Source organism: Pleurodeles waltl, chromosome 1_2 (assembly GCF_031143425.1).
Source record: "Pleurodeles waltl isolate 20211129_DDA chromosome 1_2, aPleWal1.hap1.20221129, whole genome shotgun sequence".
Lineage (NCBI taxonomy): Eukaryota > Metazoa > Chordata > Amphibia > Caudata > Salamandridae > Pleurodeles > Pleurodeles waltl.
In genome coordinates, this window is record NC_090437.1 from 876,659,311 (window position 1) to 876,682,803 (window position 23,493).

Sequence of the window (23,493 nt, forward strand, 5' to 3'; positions counted from 1 at the left end):
CAACCACCACCACTGCCAGCACCGCCACCTGCTCCGCCATCTGCAACGCTTCCAGCACCACCACCTGCACCGCCATCTGCACCGCTTCCAGCACCGCCACATGCACTGCCGGCAGCAGTAGCAACCCTAGTGGACAGCCATCCGAGACTGCAGTTGAAGGCCTGGAGGCTACCACCACCACTGCCAGCACCGCCACCATCAGTGCAACTGACATTCACTGAGCAGCCGTCACCGCTGGAGAGCAGTGTGTAGTGGTGAGTACATGGGCTGCAGTGCGTCCTGGCCACTGCAACACCTGTCGGTGTGACACACAGGTGAGAGCCTGTGACCTTGCCCCATCCAGGATGAAGCACACTGGGCGCAGGGCCTCCTCCAGAAGCAGTGGAAGAAGCCATCCACTCAGCCCCTCCTTGCCAGGGTGAAGCGCACTGGGACCAAGGCCCCCTCCAGAACCAGTGGAAGAAGCCATCCACTCAGCCCCTCCTTGCCAGGATGAAGCGCACTGGGCACAAGGCCCCCTCCAGAACCAGTGGAAGAAGCATCCACTTGAGAGACTGTGGCTTTGCACTCCCCAAGACCAAGCAGTGGGCAAACCACCCACTTGAGAGGCTGTGGCTTTGCACTCCCCAGGACCAAGCAGTGGGCATGGAGCTCCCTCCAGGCCAGTGGCATTTGTACCATCTTCCAGCTTGGGTGCCCCCATCCCCCGTCCCCCTGAGATGCCTGTGTGTTCTCTCTGTATTGAGGCAGGAGTCAAGTGTGGCCTTGGCCTATGTTTTATGGCCCAGTGGGCCACGGACATTTTGGAGTGGGCATTGTCCCTCCTTTTGTATATATTGTACATATTGTTTATTGTTTAAAGACGTATTTATCTAAAACTGTACTATTACACTCATTTTAATCCATTCCTTTTGTCCTTGCGTTATTCCTGAGGATTACGGGGTGTATATGTGATGTTGTTGCATCTGTTTGTGTGTATGGTGTTGGGGGTGGGGGTGTTGCATGTGTGTCACTCTCTTTTTCCTCCCCCCTCCCTTGCTTGTGTGCTAGCTGCAGCACTCACCGTGGTCGTCTTCGCCGGCGTTCGTGTTCCTGGTGAATGAGAAGGTACACCAGCATTGGGAAAAAGTGCAGCTCGGGCTCCATGGCGTTGTGGTTCTTCCTTGAGTGTCGAGAGGTGAGTCGGTTCCCTTCAGTGTTCTGTTTCCGCTGTGCTTTTGATGGCATTGGTACCGCCCCGGAAAAGCAGGCAGATAGGCATGTTGTAATGCTGTGGCCGGTATATTGCCTTCCGCCTGGCTGTTGATGGTTACCGGCGCAGTGTTTGTTGCTACCGCCGTGGCGGTCAGTGTGTTAAAGTGGCTGTCTGTGTTGGCAGTTTTCTGCTGTGGTCATGACTCCACTTTTTTACCGCCGGCCTGTTGGAGGTGTTACTGCCGCTTTATGACCGACCACCAGGGTTGTAATGAGGGCCTAAGATTGATTTGCAGATCACTGGTATATGTCTAGAGTGGCATAGGAAGTGGAAAAACAAGTAGACTGATATGAGTGGTTGAGATTAATTGAAGCATTTCACCCTTCATAAGTTCATTTTTCTAAGTCACACACCCTAAGTTTAAGGGTATGCCCAGACATGAGTCCTGTGCTTAGAGTGCTGTTGGACTCAAGCTGCACCTCAGTGATGAGGCCCGAGTTGTGAGACCCTTTTGAGGTTGCTTTTTTACCTCACTGTAGGGGCCTGGCCTGGCAACTCAGACTGGACTGTTCCTACTGGAGCAAAATTGAGATTGGTTTGCTTATGGCTGGCCTCTATCTAGAATGTCACAATGGGCAAACATGATGGACTGGAATGTAGCCCAAGTAATTACCAGTGCCTTAAAGTAATTCAAGCATTTCCACCCATTACTTTTTAGGTTACCAACTACCAGACAGCCCAGCTGTCTGGTTTGCTCAAGAAATCTTGGGGACATTCAGAAAGCTGACCTAGGAATCCATTCCGCTTGTTGCTTGCCATTGGCTTTGTGATTTGTTACTCACATTTTCAGGGTTTCTATTTGCTGGGTTTATTTGTATTAGGATGTCCAGCTTCAGTTTGTCCCTCCTCTTGCCCAAGCCATATTTACTGTATTCTTCCATGAACTTGGTTTCAGCAAACAAACCTTTAAATCTTGTTATTATCTTGTCATCTTTGCTGGGCACTCAAAGACACAGGTTGATTGTCAAGCTGTGTCTTCTGTGGGAGCATGGTGTGTGCTATGCTTTTGCTGACTTCAAAGTGAGATCGTTCACAAGAAAGAGAAATGCAGTTATCTCTCCCCATGAAACCTGCTCATGTCCTCCTATGCTACAGTTACAAGACTGTACCATTACCCTTAAATAGCACATCATAAAACATGTCGATGACAGATTTTTTTTATTGTTGCTTCCCAACTGCTGCCAATTCTAAGCTCCGGAAATGATTGTGCAATGCACCATTGCATGTGCCATACAGTATTTTATGTGTCCTCGCACATACAAAACGCTGTATTTTTGTAGGAAGGGGGTGCGTGAGTTCTCTGATGTACATTGTGTTTTATTTGTGTAATTGCTACAGCAAATGCTATTGGTATGCACAATGCTGTGCCGTGTCTCATGCCTGTGACATTGATGAGTTCAGTTGATTATTAGTTGGTATTTGTAGCATGTGCCTATGTACTCACCCTGCACAGTGGTGCACGCATCTCATAGACCTCCAGGTCTGCTCTTGGTTATATTTTTTACTACTACATGACCCAGATTTAATCTGGTAGCAGCATTTCTGCCTGGATCCCTCTCCAATCACATGCACACCTTCTCCACACACACTCCATGTGCGTGCATGTGTGAATGAATGAGTGTGAGTGTGCTTACCACCCACCCCCCTCCCTCCTAAAATTACCGCCCCCCCCACTGCTTCACATAGGACGGTACTGTGCAATACGCCCTCATACTCTCTCCCAGTGCACAGTCTATGTGCTCTGGACCTGGGGTGAGAGTCCATATCAAATGAATGAAAGTCACTGTGGTTTAATTCTCAATACTGCATCCATTTTACTTTAATGGTGTCATGTGCGCTAAGTGGTGTACTATGAAAGACATAAAGGGGGTCATTCCGACCCTGGCGGTCCATGACCGCCAGAGCCGGGGACCGTGGAAGCACCGCCAACAGGCTGGCGGTGCTTCCTGGCCAATTCTGACCGCGGCGGTAAAGGCGCGGTCAGAAAAGGGGAACCGGCGGTTTCCCGCCGGTTTTCCCCTGGCCAAAGGAATCCTCAATGGCGGCGCTGCAAGCAGCGCCGCCATGGGGATTCCGACCCCCTTCCCGCCAGCCTGTTCCTGGCGGTTTATACCGCCAGGAAGAGGCTGGCGGGAACGGGTGTTGTGGGGCCCCTGGGTGCCCCTACGCTGCCCATGCCACTGGCATGGGCAGTGCAGGGGCCCCCTAACAGGGCCCCATAAAGATTTTCAGTGTCTGCTTCGCACCGCAGCAAATCCGCCGTCTCCATTCGGAGCCGGCTTCATCTTTGCTGGGGCTTTCCCGCTGGGCCGGCGGGCGATCTTTTGCAGATCGCCCGCCGGCCCAGCGGGAAAGTTGGAATGTCCCCCGCGGTCATCTGACCGCGGGGCAGTGTTTGGGCGGTTCGGACTGACCCCCAAAATGTCTGCAAAAAATAAAAATAGTAATAACAATAAAAACAATTGATGCAGCACACACCGCAAAATAAATGTCTTAGCAACCTACTCATAAGTTATTATTACCTAATTCATAGGCGATTTATATGTATTCAGCTCTGTCTATGATTTCCAAAATGCCACCTTCTTGGGGTAAAAGTGTGTTCTTTTACTCTTGTTTTTGTAAGCTGCACTATAGGCCCCCACGGCAAGACTTCCCCAGCGGGAAACAAGTACTCAACTCAGCAGTCCTCATAAATCAATGATGTTAATCTGATAAAGCCAATCCTGGGTGACTTCAAACTCCCCAAAACCCTATAATTATAAACAGTTTGTGCCTTCCCAGACTGGAGATGTGTGTCTTAATCCCTGAAGCTGGCTGAAAGGGCAGGGTGGGGGTATAAAATGAAGATCATGATAAAAAGGGTTTTAATTGCATGTTTTCCAGTTCAAATACTGAAAGTAAAAATAAAAAAAGACCGCTATGATGCGGTCAACGCTAGCCACGCCATAGCGCTTTTCCCCCTAACCATTAACCATATTGTGTCCAGCATTCCTAACTAGACAACATTAAGAAAGCCAATAACACTCGTAGACAGGAGCTACTGGCTTTACTGATGCTTGTTTAGCCATTGTGTACAGCATAAAAAAGCAATAGATTGTGCCCAGTATTGACTACATCATATTTCTTTTCTCCTTTTAGCCATGCTGCACAGCCAGCTTTCTGCTGTACCACATGGCGGAAACAGAAATAAAACATTGCCAGAGCCAATAGATCTCGCACAGGCGAGGCCTATTGGCTTTGTCAATACTTGTTATTTGTGTGCACTCTTAATGTTGGCAATCCTTACCAGCACTGCGCTCTGCCAACCACTTCTTTCTCCATGCACTGCTCACCAGTGCCTACATGTCACATTGAAGTATTACCATCTTCTGACATGTCACACCAGTGAAATATCTTTTCACCACTTATCGGTGCCAGTTTCTCATCATACCCACCATTTCCAGTTCCACACCCTCAGCAGATACCATTTTTAACGTATGAGACTGCTGAGCATGGCCAGCTGCTTAAACTTCCCACCTGTGGTACATCCTCCTACCACCTACCAGCGCCATCTCCTTTAACTGAATATAGTTGTCAGCTCTTCCATCAGTGCCTGTTCCTAGCGCTGCTCACCAAAATCATCTACCCAAACACTGCCCCGCACCAGTGTCATTTCTTTTCGCAGATGACCAATGTCTGCTCCCAGAAGTGCTTAACAAACTGCCTAAAAGTGACTGTTACCCACTCTGCCTGCTGAAGCAAGCTAAGCACACTTTCCACTACTCCTAGCTCATCAGATTACACATCTATGTGAGCTCCTCACACAGTGCAAGCACCTGATAATTTCTGCCATATCAGCTCAGTTTTGAGCAGTGCCCATTTTTTACCATATCCACCTATGCTGGTTTCTCACATAAACCAGCAGTACCAGCTCCTCAAACTGCCCTGCATTCCTAGTTCCATACCAACCCACCATTGCCAGTCCATTGCATTGACCTCCAGTAAAACTGTCACATAATACTTGCTGTTAGGTCTGGTGCACGCCATCTAAGGTGTTGGGACATTTGGTTTATTCTTTCACCAGTCTCATTGCTTGCTGTTGATTATGATAAGTATCCTTTGCTGCTTCAAGGGCCACAAAATTCTTGTGTTGCGTAGCCTTGCATAACTTACAAATCATCCATACATCTCTTACAGTAACACCTCACAGAAACTCAGACCCAGTAGCACTTACAGTAACATTTTATCCAATTCTTCCGTCTCTTACTTCCAATACATCTCTGATTAGCACTTGCCCAGTATGTCTCACAGAAAAAAACCTACACTCATAGTAATATCTTCTAAAGCTATCCTAAGCATGATTATCAGCTTTCAATCTGCTGCATTTACTTTTCCTATGCAGATTTCCTTTCTTGTGCTCAACCCTTTTCTTGCAATTTCCTTTTCTCCTTTCCACTTCGGCTCCCTGTCACCTATTGTCCCTCTCATTCGATATATTTCCTCCTCTCTATGTCCCCCTTCAGTCTTCAGTCTTAATTGTCATCCTCCATCCCTTTTCTCTTTCACCTTACCCTTTCTTCATGTCATGCCTCACCTTAATGCTTCTCTTTCTACCTTCATTACTTAATTTATCGTTTAACTTTTCTTTCTGCAGCCCCATTGCACCTGTCATTCTATTACTTTCCCTCTAACCTCACCCGCATTAGTGACTTTTACCTCTCATCATCCATTTCCTTATTCTTCTGCTCTTGAGTTAGCGCACAAGGGATTTTGCGAGGAAAATTACTTCAAGACTATTCTGTTGTATGTGCAAAAAGCCACTTTTTTAGGGAGCAAGCTGGGCAACTTAAATCACCTACAGCTGAGCTGCACATGCTGATGTGCCCTACACAACGGTCTAACACTTATTACTAACCCTTCCTACCACCTCTAAACATTTGACACCTTTTTCCCTTAAGCTATGACGTCATATCAAATCTATGACTTCTGATCTTTGACTGGCCTGCTGCTGTTGGGATACAGGAAGGATTAATTTTGAGAGGGTTGTTTGGGAGATCATATTAGTAAAAACTGAGATTTGGGGGGAGTCAGGAGGGATAGAGGAGGGAAGAGTCTATAAAGAGTTATTTGGTAGATCATAGTAGATAAATGAGTCTTGGGATAAGTTAAGAGAGTGGAGATAGAGGATAGATTGAGAGGTGTAGGATGAGAGAGTAGGGCAATAGAGAGAGTGAAAGATATTTTTCCCTTTTCCACAATAGGAATAAAGCAATAAATATATAGATACATGACTACATAGAAAGAGTACATATATATAAAGAGGATAATGGAAGAGATTGCAGTGTATTAAGAGGTTCAATAAAGATGGGGGCAGTTGGGCTCCAAAAGGAGAAAGGTTTGCTTACCAATAACGGTGGTAGGAATGGAAGAAACAGAAAAGAAACCAGGATGCCCATGAGATGGGGTATTGACCGACGAGATGGACCAGGAAAATGTCAGGCAGATGTGGCCCCACAGTCCCAGGAGAGAAGCACTTGAAAAAGGGGATGCACACGGGGTCACCAAGAGTGGGACATGGAGCGGGGCTAAGAGAAGCCCAGATGAAAGGAGACACATCAGGGGCCAATGAGAGATGAGACTGGAGGCCCGAGAGAGGCCCTGATAAAAGGAGACACACCAGGGGACACTGAAAGAGAAATACTAAGGTCCCAAGAGAGGCCCTGATAAAAGGAGACACATCAGAGACCACAGAGAGATGGACACTGGGCCCAAGAGGCTTTGATAAAAGGAGACACCCCAAGGGCCACTAAGTTGTTTTGTAGCTCAGCCCATTGCCGTTCTTTTGTCATCAGGAGCCAAAACAAATTAACAAGGTCTAGGGTCTCTCAAGAGGCAGCAGCACAACCAACTTCCGGCCTTAGCAATAAAGCCACAGATTAGTCTGTTGTGCAGGTGCCCCAATCCTGCAGCTGCTGCTCACTGATTCCCAGTACTTGCCTCCCCCTCCACACACATGCGCACATTTTAGAGCTGCCAATTCTCATTCCAGGACTGCATATGCTCGCTTGATGGCCATCATTCTCACCAGGCCGGGGTTCTGATCCTGTGCCACAGCATCCCTCTTTCATTGTGCTGGGCTCCTAATTTAGAGTCATGTCAGGCAGATGCGGATCGAGTCCCTGAGGGAGAGCCCTAAAAACACTTACTCCATCTTGGAGTAGTAATGTAGAAGAGGGACCAAGCCTTGCGTGCTGATGACCTTAACCAAGATAACAACCATATTTTTATTAGGGTAACATTCTCAGTCCATTATGGCAACAGCCATACATTTCACCGGTGCAGGCAATCAGTGATTAGTACCACTATAAACAGAGGCCTGTGCACATTTCCACACCTTGACAACAGCGACATTGCTCATTGTGGTTTCCAGGCTACTGCATTCCTCTTGTTCTGTTTATTCTCCACTTCACAAGCTCCCTACCCCTTCACTTCTCAGTGTCCTTTCCCATCTCTTATCTTAAATGATAAAAGTAGGAAGGAAGTTCAACCATCAATCTTATTTTTATATTTACACCTGCAGTTTTTGACTGTAGGTTTTTAAATCTGGGGAGAATTATCAGGGTATGCAATCAGACCTATTCCTGAAAGGTTATGTCTGCCACATGAATGGCAGCATCGAACAATAACCACCTTATGCTTACATCAATTTGCAACACAACACCATGCATGTCAATGGAAAAGCTCTTTTATATACCAAGGTAAAGTAACACTTCTTCTAAGCTCTTACTCTTTTGACGACTTATTTGTTAATATGAATGCAAGTTGATTTAAAGTATCTTCATAAAATGTATTCCTACCATACAGCATTGCCAGCAACAAGTTGTGATGCACTTGTATGCTAACATGTACCTAGTCAAAGTCATCATGAAGATCCTGATGGTAATTACAAGGGCAAAGTCCATCATCGAAATTGCAGCCCCTGTGACAGAGGATGTAGTTAGGTGTTGCACAAATACTTTACACATTGTTAAACCTGCCTGCTCTTTGCCACTCTACCAGAGGGTATGATCAGGTTCATTTAAGTTGTGTATCTGACTTACCCTGACTACGACTGTGGTCCCTACTTTGACAGGGTGAATACCTCTGCCAACTAGAGACCCAATTTCTAACACTTAATATTCTCAGAACACCTCTGGGACTGCACTACCCCACTCTTCAAATATGGCGCAGGCAGGCAGGATTGTTATCGCTACTACACCTCTGCAACCTCACCACTCCTTCAAACATAGTACAAACAGGCTTCTTAGCCATAGCACACCTGTGGGACCACTACACTACCACAGATCTTCAAACACAATAAAGGCTGTCTTCTTATCATTAGCGCACCTCTGCAACCACACCACTCCACCTGTTCAGACATAGAACAGAAAGGCTTCTTATCCATAGCTCACCTGTGAGACCACTCCACTATCACAGATCTTCAAAAACAATACAGGTTTGGGGATAAGCATCCACTTCAGAAGTAGTGTGGCAACACCTCTCACTCGCATCCAGTTTCACTTTGTAGGTCTCCTGAAATACTCCTTCTCCCTTCTTGACAAAGTAATAAACTATGCAGTCCGACTTCATTTTAGTGCCCATGCTACTCACCACCACCCCTTACCGGAACAGGCAAGTTGGTTATATGCGAGCAACAGTGCCAATACCATAGTCTTTGAAAGAACATGGTAATTATGTAGAAAGTGCTATATGTTGTATGGCTAATAACTGTGCCGCCATCAACACTGAATCTTTGTTCTAGGTACCATTATCTCTTGCTATCAATCATTCTATCATCAGGATTTGCAAAGAACAGCTAATCTCCCGATAGGGTACTTGCAGGTCCCGAAAAAGCAGTGAAATGAGGAAAAACAAGGAGAAGGCACCCAAAAAACAAGGGGAAAAAGCAATGAGAAAGTGAAGAAAAAAAGTGAAAAGCAAGGTAAAGGCATTTAAAAAACAGGGGAAAAGTAAGGAGAGAGCAGTGAGAACAAGGGCAAAGCAAGAAGAGGCACACAAAAAATGGGGGGAAAAGCAAGGAGAAAGCATTCAGCACAACTGAACAGCAAGGAGAAGGCACACAAAAATAGGGGAAAAAGCAAGGAGAAAGCAGTGAAAACGAGGGAAAAGCAAGGAGCAGGCACTCAAAAACAAGGGGGAAAAACAAGGAGGAAAGGTGCAAAAGGGATGCAACAGCATGGGGAGAGATGAACCCTATGTAAAGCATAGCTGTTTGAAATGCACCTCTATCTTTGCGACTATTTTCACAAACGATATTACCACAGGTAATACTGGAGACAAATCCAGTGGGGCAAACCTGGTGTAATATGCCCCTGTGAAAAGGCCCAGATTTCAGCAACTGTATGCAGAATGAATAATTCTATGTGTGAAATTACCCCACCAACTGCCTCATGATGTGGCTGTAAATGTGTAAATAATGGCTGAGTTTGTGACATGTTATTTTGGAAATGATTTGGGTCACACCATAATTGCTATTCTCGAATCCGTAAAAGCACGCCTTCTGTACAATTTAAGACATTCTATGACTGTTTTTATTAAGATTGGCAATCAGTCTTGGGGGAAGGGTAGAGGATATGGGGAGTGAAAAATACTTGCATTTACAGGCTTTACAGAGGTTGGCCCCTCTGCAGACCCTATGTTTAATGAATGGCTGCTATTTTTGAGTTGCTTGGCCAAAGGCACAGCATCACTTGCTTTAATAACTGGAAATTGTCAACGCAGGGCCAACAGCATTTTGTTTCCATTTCCTCTGGAAACTGACTTCATATTTCACAGTCCTGGAAACAATGGGTGCGCTCTTAACGTTCTTTCCCGAGTTTACGATAATTGCATTAAAAGCAACAAGCATATAACCGTTTCCTTGTTTGATGCTGGTATGCGCACATCTATTGATAGCCTTTGTATTACATAGTTCATCGGGCTGAATGACCCATCAAATTATACCTTTTGTCCGAAACCGATTGGAATGTGCATTTGACAGGGCGCCTGTTGTTTTGTGCAGTCTTCTGTCCGCTGAAACTAATTAACTCTGGAAGCGCGCTCAGACCCAGGAAATTAAGGCTAGTTTACCTTTGGCTACAGCCCGTCCCAACTTCCTGTCAGCATGTCACCCAAGAAGAGCTCATTGCCTGGCCCATTGTCTGCCCCTGGATGGGGAAGGTAATTCAGCTCTTTATTCCACTTGCTCCAGGATAACAAATATGTCTGCAAAGCAGCCCAAGTCCTCAAACTACCACTGACCCTTCAATGGCACTTAACCTTTGTAGCACGTGGAGTTCAGTCCTGCGAGTGTACTAAGTGAATAATCTCCAAGTCTCAAAACCCAATATTTTCTGACTGTCTAATCTGCTAGCTCCAAGTGACAGATTTATTTCTAATATTTTATATGTAGTATGGTCTCATGTTTTTATTGATGAAAAACCTGGCCTGCATGTAATTTCCCATAAATATCCTGGTAGCTAAGTACTACCAAATTACTGCGGTGACACTACTACAAGTGAATCTATTCAAAATATGAGACCTAGTGCTCTTTGTTGATAACCTTAAGGTGATACGTCAAGTTTTAGGATCCTTTGTTTACTTAGCATGAGCACGTGGCTATTTGATAGAGCATCTGAAGAGAAAGATAAAGTATGTATGCCAGGAAGGTAGTGGCCCGAATTGATGGAACTTATAAATCAGTGTGTATGCAGGGTTCTAGATACTGTACCTTTCTGGCAGAAGCTAGGTTATTCTGCAAATATTTAGACATATCATGTGTGGTTCATCAGCATGAGTGTCTGAAATAAGACCACGATTACAATGACATGAACCCCTGAATCCTCTTGTACTCTTAGCCGTCATATTTCATGAAAGTCAAGAATCAACGGTGCTAGCACAAAATCGACATTGGGGGTTCCTTCATGACAATATGATTTTGAAAAGATGTGCTGACACACTTATGGTGGTACTGAACCGGAGATAAAGGGGGTCATTCTGACCCTGGCGGTCGGTGACCGCCAGGGTCACCGACCACGGGAGCACCGCCAACAGGCTGGCGGTGCTCCGTCGAGCATTCTGACCGCGGCGGTTCAGCCGCGGTCAGAAACGGAAAGTCGGCGGTCTCCCGCCGACTTTCCGCTGCTCGGGAGAATCCTCCATGGCGGCGGAGCGCGCTCTGCCGCCATGGGGATTCTGACACCCCCTACCGCCATCCTGTTCCTGGCGGGTCTCCCGCCAGGAACAGGATGGCGGTAGGGGGTGCCGCGGGGCCCCGGGGGCCCCTGCAGTGCCCATGCCAATGGCATGGGCACTGCAGGGGCCCCCGTAAGAGGGCCCCACAAAGTATTTCAGTGTCTGCAATGCAGACACTGAAATACGCGACGGGTGCCACTGCCCCCCTCGCACCCCTGCAACTCCGCCGGCTCCATTCGGAGCCGGCATCCTCGTTGCAGGGGCATTTCCGCTGGGCCGGCGGGCGCTCTTTTAGAGAGCGCCCGCCGGCCCAGCGGAAATGTAAGAATGGCCGCCGCGGTCTTTTGACCGCGGTGCGGTCATTTGTCGGCGGGACTTTGGCGGGCGGGCGGCCTCCGCCACCCGCCAAAGTCAGAATCAGGCCCAAAGTGTTTTGTGGATATTCCTTTAAAGAGATGTGGGCTGAACACTTCTATCTGTTACACTTTGTAGATCATATGCTTGCCTGATAACCTTGTGGAGATAAAATATCTGAAATGCTTATTGTGTCCAGTCAAGTTAATTTCGAATACTAAGAAATAATACATATGTATGCCAGCAGTTCAAATAAAAGTCTACAGATGACATGCTACATAATGATCCCATCACTAACAATAAGGCTTTCAGACATTTACAGTCACATTTTGACTTCCCCAATTCATGTTCACTCCTAGTTATTACACTTTGAGACCTGCCAAGGATCACCCCGATAGCCTCAGCTATTTGGACCACAGCAGGTTCAAGGTGGCAAACAATGACACATCATTTGGCCTCCTATTCATCGAATTACTTCATCTAAGCACATTTCATAGGTCTTTCTTGAGCCCATGTGCAGTGATTTAGGGCCGTAGCTAGTGTTTGATCTTACAGATTCATCCCACAGTATAGTGACAGATTTCCTATAATGCTGTCAACAATACATTGATGTGGATTTTTCACTTGGTGAGGAATTAGAAAAAAAGGCTGGATATATGGTAGTTAAGGTGCTTCTAAATGCTTTTTCTTAGCACAGTACAAAAGCACTACTATTCCATGCTCTTTCTTAATGGTTGTGGCATCACCTAATATGAACAAGGACGTATCAATAGACCTACAAGACTCAGCACTGTGAGTAACTTGTGCCAACTTCTTTAATGACCAGGTACTGACATTTTATTATCATTAATCCAGTCTCTCCTTGCCAGAAAGGTCTTTTAACCGAAGGCAAAAGAAAATAGATTTATTAAACATTATATTTGACAAAATAAGTCATTTGATAATATGCTGTATTCTGGTCTCTCTTTTTGCCAATGTTGTTTAGTAAAATATGTCTGGTTTTAATCCTGACTTAATTTTTGTGACTGTCTGGTTTTAGTACTAACCTTGACTGGCAACACCTCGACAACTTCTCACGCTCTTTTGTTCTTGAACAGCACTTCACTCCAGCATTGCACCACCTCTGAAACTTAGTAAAAATCCACTGTTACTTTCCTTGTGTTCTGCCCTCATCAAACAAAGCATGAATGCAAACAAGGGGGTGGTCAGTAGTCATCATGCTTGAGAGATGTCAGGTGATAGGCTCCTGTGTTAACTGGAAAGCAACATGCACAGTTGCCACTTCCAGATGCTACCTGGCCACCAAAATTATATCAGTAATGTGTGAAAACTGATATTTTGTGACTTATGGGAGCCAATATATTCAATTAAGATGTGTTCTTGGTAGGAGTGCCAGCTTGGCCTTTCCGTGTGGCCTTCAGCAGCAAAAGATGTCATGCCCACAAGTGCTTACCACAAAAGGTGAGTACAAAGCTGACAGATCTGCTCTTCCATCCATGACCCCAAGCACTACCTGGTGTTTTATCTTGTCCTCAATAAACGAGGTACGTTGCAGTACACATGCAAAATATGTGCAGGACCACATGACCTTACCCATGGAAGGTGTAGGGCACAAGGTACAAAGGACTTAAAATGAGGAGGAAGCCAAATAAGAGCAACCCCTCTTTTCAGACAGGTAAGAGGGTACAAAACACCATACCTTACCAGGACAGCTTGAAATTCAACATGCTATCATTAGTTAACCAGAGCCAAAGACTTACCATAGCAGAGTGAAACTTAACAATAATGTTAGATAGGAGCTAGAGAAACACAGAAATATAGGTGAATTTTTGTGATTCTAGTAGACACAGAATTCTACTGCTCACATTTTAAGATATTTCTCTGGCTTAGGGCATATGTTGTTTTAAAGCAACAGTGCTTAACTTGGGGTCCGTGTCTGTTAAGAGAAGTAAATAATATTAGGAGATTATTAAGGTACATACACAAAAAGCAAGATGTAAAATTGGAAATCTTAAAACATTGTAAATGTGAAGACATTTGAAGTTTGAGGTTAAAGAATTGTTAAGTTGGGGTCCTTACCTTGAATGTTGGCCACAATTTACAAGTGAAGCATGCAGTAGGAACAAAAAAGACAAAATTATATGGGTATATATGTTCAACATATCACTTCATCTTTTCGAAATAAAATCACATTTTTAAGAACTTCACCCTTCCCATCAAAATGAAAGTTTTGATTTGTTTGCATATTTTTCCGTTTGTAAATTAAATCAGTTATTTTATGTATTTGATGTGTACTTGTTTCTATATTTTTGTGTACTACTTTTGGGTTCAATTAGTTGAAATTGCTTAGATTGGGATCCCTGGCTTCCAGTAGCTTCAGTCAGTTGATTCACTTGGGTTGCAGAAGCCAAAAGGTTAAGAAACACAGTTTTATAGGCTTATGACCCCACCAAACTCCGGACCAGCTTCGTTCTTCAGTACATCAAAGACTCTGCTTCCTGCTTCACTATCACCTATATGCTTACCCTTGTTTCCCTCCCTCTCAGCTTTCTCACTCTCACCACATTTTTTATTCTTTCTCTTTCAGACCTGCTACAGCTTATGTAGACACACTGCTGTGCCTCAAGGCACTTGCCCATTGCACATCAGCATATCAAGTCCTCACTAACGAATGGGTTGATTCCACTAATCTGACATTAAATGTTGTGACTCCTCTTTTACCCAAGGGGCATCCAGTATATACAAACTTCGTTCTGTCTCTTGTCTGCCATTCCTGGTAATAGTTTTGAAATGCACATTTACAGGCCAAATCTATAGGCTGTTGAAATTATGAATCTTCATAATCCACGTGAGCAGGACTCCGACCAGCAAAAGCCTCTAAATTTATAATGGTCTGAGTCTTGGGCCACACGTTAAGGAATACATGCAACACCAGTGTTGATGCACTCATGTTTGTATTTTTTGTTTTTACATTTTACAGCTATGTTCAGAAACACTGACTGTTTGCCTTTGAACGTTTTGAATCAGCTTAATTTCAGGAACAGGTTCTCAACTGACATAGTTGTTATTTTTATCTAAATATATTGTGTACATTCCAATTTCTCCTTACTCTGTGACATTAGTTTCCCTTTTATAGGTTGTCCTAATGGTCTTCTCTGTCTCACACTTCTCTTTTGATTCATTAACACCTTCATTGCATCTTTAGACGGTTCATTCACATGCTGGTAACACTCACATTACTCCACCTACTTAAAACAATGATGTGTCCTTGACAGCCAAATATAGGGTAGTTTTGTACTGTCAGTGTGTCAATCTGTACAAAGTGACTTGAATTCAGTGCCCGTAAACCTGCATTTGGTTAAATAGCAACAGGGCAGCCCTAAGGGTTACAGGTATTTATATCTGTTCTCTGGTATCTCTTATATCTCCCATGGCCAATGTTAGATTCTTAATCATGTTTTGCCTTAATCGTACAAGTTATCTTGGTCTATTAATTTTTTTCTTGCAACTTAGAATTGTGAGAACACTATTACTACTATTTCCTCATATAAACAAAAATGCCCTTACCTTGCCCTGTCTTTGTTATATGAGTTGCATTTTTCAGGGTATGCCTCAGTATATATTTGCAAATCCAAAATCAGACAGCCACGACCTACCTGGGGACAAATTGATGAATCCATCTCATTCTCAGTCTACAGAACCCATTCTGCAACTTGGTAGATAATACTGTTTAGAAATGCTAACATCATCTGGAATCTTGCTTTATGCCTGTACACGCTACTCAATTTACGTCTTCCTACAACACCATATCTGTGGTGGTTGGGCTGTTGTAGATTCCCAGTGTTAGAAGAGCTTATTCTGAAAGCTTGTTGAATCCTTTTTATATAATTCAATCTCTGCATCCATTCAGGCAATTAATAAGCATCACTAGTTCTGACAAGAGGTGAAAACCTGTCTGTTCATATAGACCTGACTTGCCAGCCTCTGCTTGGGTTCTAACCAGTGAGCTTTGCTAATGCTTGGTGTTAGAAATGGGGTTTCTAGTGAGCAGTTGGTTTGCACCCTGTCCAAGTAGGGACCCTCACTCTAGTCAGGATAAGGGAGATACCCGCTCAGATAACCCCTGCTCACCTCCTTGGTAGCTTGGCACGAGCAGTCAGGCTCTCAGAAGCAATGTGTAAAGCACATAACACACAGTAATAAATGAAAACACTACAAAAAGACACCACCCAGTTTTAGAAAAATAGCCAATATTTATCTATATAAAACAAGACCAAATACAATAAAAATCCACCATACCGTAATCCATGTATGAATTCTGCAAGATTTACTCTAAAATACAGTTCCCTGAAGTCGATAGCTCTACCTGGGGACATCACGGCGTCGTGATCAACAAAACCAACAGTTCAAGCCAGCCGCGGCATTGCAGGCCAGCTAAGGTGTCGGGAAGACCCCCAAACAGTACCTGTGGGATTGCAGGGCATCGGGCTCCTCGCGAATAACTCCCGAGAGCGGCATCACAGTGTCAGTTCCAGAGTTGGTGCGGGAGTCATCAGGCTCTTGAAGTCACACGCCTTGCGGATCGAACTCCCGGCTGATGAAGTCAGGAGTGCTGGCATGGATGGCATCGGAGCTGCGGTGCGAAGCGGGACGATGCGACATGCAGTGCCCACATTGTTGCTGAAGTGATGTCATCGGTAGGCCCCAGGCAGCAGTGCGGGATGGGGCAGTGCTTCGTTTACCTCTCAAGTGGTGACCACAGGCCACAGTGCAGGCAGGATGCCTGGTGACAACAGTGGAGTCAGTGATGCTGGCGTCGGTGGTCCGGGACTGCGGTGCGAAAAGGGACGGTGCTATGTGTACCTCATGAGCGGTGTCCACAGGCCACGATGCAGCCAGCAGTGTCATCATCAGCAAGAGCAGCGGTGTCAGGGATGCCCAGGCTGCGGTGTGAGCAGGCGATGCCGGAGTGCTGGGCCTACAGCTCGCAGTGCAAGCAGCGGCTCGGTTAAGTCATCTGATGACGGCATCTGTGAGACCAGGGTCAGGGCAATGTGACTCCATGCGGTGTCGGCAGGGCATGGTGCAGGCCAGCAGCATTGTTGGCGGCATCGCAGTGGTTTTTATTCTGTTGCAGCACAAAACACACAGTTCCCAGTGCTGTAGGCAGATGAAACTGAAGTCTTTGATATCCCTGAGAGTGCCAACAGGAGGCAAGCTCTACTCCAAGCCCTGGGAGAACTTTCTCAAGCAGGATACGCAGCAAATTTACCCTTTGCTCTCTTTTAAGGCAGAAGAAGCAACTGTAGGCCAATCCAGCAAAGCAACACAGCAAAGGGACAGTACTCCTCCTCCAGCTCTTCAGCTCTTCTCCTTGGTAGAGGTTCCTCCTGGCAAACTTCAAAGGAAAGTCTCAAGTGTTTGTGAGATCCTTCCTACGCCAGGCCAGGGCCCAGACACACACCAGGGGGTTGGAGACTGGATTGTGTGAGGGCAGGCACACTCCTTTCAGGTGGGAATGACTACTCCTCCCTCCCCTCTAGCTCAGATGGCTCATCAGGATATACAGGCTACACCCGCCCCCTTTGGGTCACTGTCTAGAGAGTGCAAAACAGCCCAAATGTCAAACTGACCCAGACAGACAATCCACAAACAGGCAGAGTCACAGAATGGTTTAAGCAAGAAAATGCCTACTTTCTAAAAGTGGCATTTTCCAACAGACAATTTAAAAACCAACTTCATTAAAAGATGTATTTTTAAATTGTGAGTGAGTACAGAGACCCTAAACTCCACATTTTTGTATCTGCTATCAAAGGGAATCTGCCCTTTAAGGATATTTAAATGTAACCCTCATGTTAAATTATGAGAGAGTTAGGCCTTGCACAGTGAAAACGGAATTTGGCAGTATTTCACTGTTAGGACATATAAAACACACTAGTATATGTCCTACCTTAAACATAACTGCATGCCTGCCCCTGGGGCTATCTAGGGCCTACCTTAGGGGTGCCTTACATGTAGTAAAAGGGAAGGTTTGGGCCTGGCAAGTGGGTACACTTGCCAAGTTGAATTGGCAGTTAAAAACTGCACACACAGAGGCAGGTCTGAGCCATGTTTACAGGGCTACTAATGTGGGTGGCACAACCAGTGCTGCAGGCCCACTAGTAGCATTTGATTTACAGGCCCTGGGCACTTTACTAAGGACTTACTAGTAAATCAAATATGCCAATCATGGATAAACCAATCAACAGTACAATTTACAGAGAAAACATATGCACTTAGAACTGTTTTAGCAGCGGTAAAGTGCCCAGAGTCCTAAAGCCAACAAAAACTGGTCAGAAAAATTAGGAGGAAGGAGGCAAAAAGACTTGGGATGACTCTGCAAAAAGGGTCAGTTGCAACACTTGGGCTCACTTACATATGGCTGTTATGTGCCTTGCCTTTAGGAATACAGGACGTTCAATGCCTAACACAAATTACTACTCAAATGCAGATAGGCATACCAATCAGAACAGGTTGAATCCAAAACTGCCAAGGCCTTACATAACTTCCCAGTAAACCACAAGTCCCTTAAAAACTGATTAAACATTTTACACGAGAGAGCAGGACATTTCAAGGTGAACAAAGTATAGAGGCAAACCACATTCCGGACAAAGGGCAAAGGTCTCCAGTAGTTGATGAAAAACAATGCTCCTTCTCACCTACACAGGTGGACTGACATGACAACCTTTCACATTTTGCACTGGTTTCTAGTGGTATCATCAGTCCAGTTCAGATTGACCAACATCACCCAAAAAGGAGTGCAGGTGCTTGAGTCACAGTTTTTGTGGGTTTGGTTGACTGAGGTCTTGTCCAAATGCTCTTCGGTTCACAGTGCTGTCTGCTTGCAGCACACACAATTTTCTAACCAACATTTGAATGCAGTACACAAAATATGAATCTGCCTCCCATTGGAGAGCAGTGCCCATTTTTGTCCAACTACTTAAGTGCCGCCTTTGTCTTTTTCTTGCGGTTGTTTAGGTCTGTCTAGACACAGCTTTAACTTCAACATTTTGGTACCAGTTCCTTCAAATATACATATACAATATACATATTGAGATCTGACTTGGCTCAGAGAAGCATGTTATTGTTATTGTCTGTTTGTTGTTTCATTCCACCTCCTGTGGGATAAACCGTACTATGATGCAAGAGGGACTATTTTAAGACTAAAAGGTACACCTAACCATCATACTTCTGTCACATTCAATTTTTGTATCACATACATACACTACCATTAACACCACCATTACCGAATACAAATTCCCATATAACCACCAGCTCATCACCAAAATCACTACTTATACCACATCACAATCAATGCCACCACGAATACCACACCTCATCCAATCATACACCATCAAATCCCATGTAATCAGACAGCATTCTTGTGAGTACTTCAGTATAGTCACACACACATATCATTCCTTTGGTAACATCAATATAATCACAAACCATCACACCAAGGACTTTAATGGTATTTATATAATGATAACACAGAATCCTGTGAAACCTCCATATGATACCACACCATCCCTGTATGTTCAATACCATTAATACCACCACCATGAATACCATCAATACCATTACCTACAGAACCAATACAACCTTTAGCATAACCAACAGTGCCACCACCAGCATCAATAATACCATCCAATACCACCACCACAAGTAATACACCAGTTCCTCCACTATCAATACCACACCATGGCCAGTACAACCAGTGTCACACTAGCACTAATACCACACTTCCAATACCACACCACCACCAGTGCCACCACCATAATAGCATGTAACCACCTATGTTACTAATACCAATATCCCTATCAAAACCACTACCACAGTACAAATATCACTAATACCACCACTATCACAAATATCATCAATACCAATACAATAAACACCAACGTTATTGTTAATACCACAACTTCTACCATCAGTGCCATCACCACTACTACCACACCACCGCTACTTTCCCTTCCACCAGTGCAACAATACCAGTGCCACCTTTGTCACCAGTAATAACAGCACCAATGCAACAACACCACCATTAGTACCATCATCATGTATTGTCATTTTATGGTCAGAACTACTGCCAATGCATGTTTTAAGTGTTGTACTTTTATAAATACTGCAGGGCCCACTTTAATTGTAGTAGAGTATAGAAACTATACACTGAAATCAAATCAGGAAATATCAGGGATCCTGATTAGTCACATACCTATAAAAGAGCAGGGAGATAGTAATTAAAATTGGGGGTAAAGAAGTTTAATTGTTGGTAGAGGAAAATAAAGAGTGTGTATAGTTATACAATAGAAATTATTCAAATCAGATGTGCTAGTTGTAGCATCAGTCAATGTTTTTAATACAAGATGGGTGGGATCCCAGACCTCATATTAGGGAGCACTTAAGGACTTACTTACATAGTCCTAAATATTAGTAAGTCATTTTTTATAGTTTGGAATTAAATTAGGAAACATAAAATAATGTTTTATATTATGACTTGAACATACTGGTGAAATTTAAAACAAGGCGTGTTTGGTCATTCTGATGGTCATATAAAACTCACAAAAAGTGGTGGGAGCAACTGCTAATAGTCTAACCACTGGCATAACTGTTGTGTTTTTGATTTAACACCGTATGTGTCCAGGAGTATGCCCAGACATGGGTCCCTTGTTCACTGTGTCCACAGGATCCAAGATGTATCTCATTGATGAGGGCTGACAAGGTCAAAACCAGCCTTAGGTTGCTTTTGTTTCCTTCTTGAGGGAGCCTCACAAGGCAGTTCAGGATGGACTGTTCTTGTGAGGACCAAGGTCAGTACTAATTTACGTATGACAGCCTCTGCCTAGAGTGGCTCAAAGGGCAAACAAATGATGGATTGAAATGGTACCCAAAGCAATTGCCAGTGGTTTAGACCAGTGCTTCCCAAAGATTTTTGAACCACAATCCAGTTTTTAACCGAACAAACCTTCACAACACACCTAGCTTTAATGAACCTAAGGCAGTGTTTTTTTTGTTAACTAAAGCATTGTGTAGTAGCACACTGTAATTTACAGACAGCTAATTTTCCATTGAAATGGTCACTAAATTTGCACAAGCATACAGTTACAGTGGATTGCCAACAAACGATAAGGTGGAAAACGGGTTTCAGTGAATATTCGTCATTTGTTTTGATCGTATTGAAATATTTATTTCCAACACACTTCGAAATTACAAAAAAGTGCTTCATTTTTGACTTCCTAACTGCTAATTGTGTACAGTTCATTTATTTATAGGTTTTTACATTTTGTTGTATTACAAAAAAATGACATCCTACTGCTTTTCCTTTCAAACTCACTGTAAACAAGAAAGATATGTCACATAATTCTCTTTACTTTTCTTTCTCTGACTGCGAAGTGTGAGTAGTTTGTAAACTCAAATCCCCATCTTAAAAAACATAAACAGCCACCTGTCAGAAGGCAGACCCTGGATTTGAAGTGCAGCAAATGTGGCAAAATAAAGACAGGATTTAAAGGCATCTGTATTTATTGCTTGGACTTTCGCGACCAACCAAAATTTGGCTCACAACCCTCCATTTCATAGAGATTGGTTTAGGCTGTTTGCAAGCATTCCTCCATTCAAGTTGTGAGTGGTTGGTCACAATGGTAATTAAGTGCCAAGATGTGGGCAACTGAAAAACCATTGAAAGTCTTACACAATCTCTGACATCATTCCTCACGTTGTTAATTTTTGATGGTGGATGTAAATGAAGGAACATTTGGTAATGAGATATTTCAACCTGAACTGGGGAGTCAAGGGCACATATTTTCACCAAATCAGCTCATCCCTTCCATTAGATCTAGGGTAGGTTGATACTTTTAACAAGTGTAGTGCTACCTCATCCTACAGTTTTCTAAAATTCCAACTACATAAAGTAGAGGTGTTGACTTCAGACCCATAGTCGATTGTAGATGCATGCTTAGGGTGTTTGGCATCATAAACATGCACTGACACATTCAATAGGTCTTGACCAGGACCCCATTTGGCATTGCTTGCGCTTTATTTTTTCCTAAAAGGCAGTCAACTATAGTTCGAGCCACCAAAAACCACTCCGTGACTCAGAAAAATGACTACTGGTTCTGATTTAGAAGGTTGCACAGTTAAAATATTAAACATGAATAACATTAGTTTAATGAGTCATGCTATTATACCTGTTTAGGTGTTACAGTATTTTACTTTGCAGAAAAGATGGACATTTATTGTGTGCTGTTTCCTTGATCATTGCACAATTATTTCTAGTAGAATTCTTGGAATGTTAGACTTGGCGACATTTTGGATTGTGCCGTGTGGTATGTACATATGTGAGCAGGGGTATGTAGGTTTATTGTTACAATGTTGTTTTTGCCAAGGGTAGTATGCAGGCTACTCTTCTACATGGTCTGTTTCCTGCCAGGGTGCATACTTGTGTTTTGCGGACACCATTATTGTCAACAAGTGTTTCTAATGTTCGCACCTGAGTCATACAGAGTGGAGCTGTCATGGACAGGAATTAATAATTTCAAACATTTTGGAATGCCACAACAAGAACAGTGGGTCACAGCCAAGGTGCAGACATTCCTGCGGACTCTTTCTTTTACCTTGAGTAAGCATTGCAAAAAACATCTCTTTAAATAAACATTAGTTACAAACAATAAACAAATTCCCTATGCTTACCTCAGCTGCCCCTCACTTTGGTGCTCACCTGCATTCATGCTCCGGGGCAGTAGGCAGAAACCCTCCTGCTCCACACTGGCATTGGCTGATGCTGACTGCAGTTCATGTTGAGCTGCACTCCTGGATGGAATTTAAAGCCTACGGGTGTAGGCGAAAGTAGATTTGAAATTCCTGCTCTCACTGCACAACTCAAAAAGTCCTCCAGAGTCGACAGCCGCAGCTGACAGGGTTGTGTGTGAAGACGTAGGCTCAGCAGCATCTACAGTGCCAGTGCATGCTCTGCAGGCCTGTCCAGTCAGTTGCTCTCAGCATAGCAGCCCAGCATTCAAGGTGGTTTAAAATATGGACTGATGAATGATAACAATGGTACTAATAGCATTGCTATGTTCTAAGCATGGTAGCCATGATCATTTGTGCAAATGTGGGTACTTTAAAGGTTGAGGTAGCATAAAGCATCCTTCAATAGTGTGGTGAACAGTAAAATATAGCTTACTTCTTCCGAAATATTTGAGCGATAATCGCATCCTACACATTTTCATTTATATGTTCTACCAATCGTAGAAATAACAAAAGTCAAACAACTTTTCATTTTTCTAGGGGAGCCGGGGTAGACCATAGTTGTGGGTAAACATTTCCTTAGGGCACTTCCCCCATCCTGTGTTTACAGTAAATAGCATGAAGCATGCAGATACTCATGAGTTCATACTTATAATGAAGAGCACAGGAATGCATACTAATCTATGAGAGCCTACCTTCATAGAATCCATTGAAAGATGGCTGCCACACAAGTGCACACACAGCAGTGGCTCTCTTTGAGTGGATTTGTTAAAGCATAAGAAAAAAATAACAGTGCCTGTCATGCATGTACGCACATGAACATCTTGGAATAATTTTTAAAAAATGTAAGATGTCCACTCAATGATACAGTAGCATGCAACATTTTT

The 23,493-nt window shown here is 44.0% G+C and overlaps 1 protein-coding gene across 1 annotated transcript in view; it reads left to right on the forward strand.

The window, feature by feature from the left end:
• Positions 1-23,493, forward strand: part of WWC2 (WW and C2 domain containing 2) — an 800,549-nt gene that overhangs the window by 771,137 nt on the left and 5,919 nt on the right. The gene's annotated exons all lie outside the window — the stretch shown is intronic.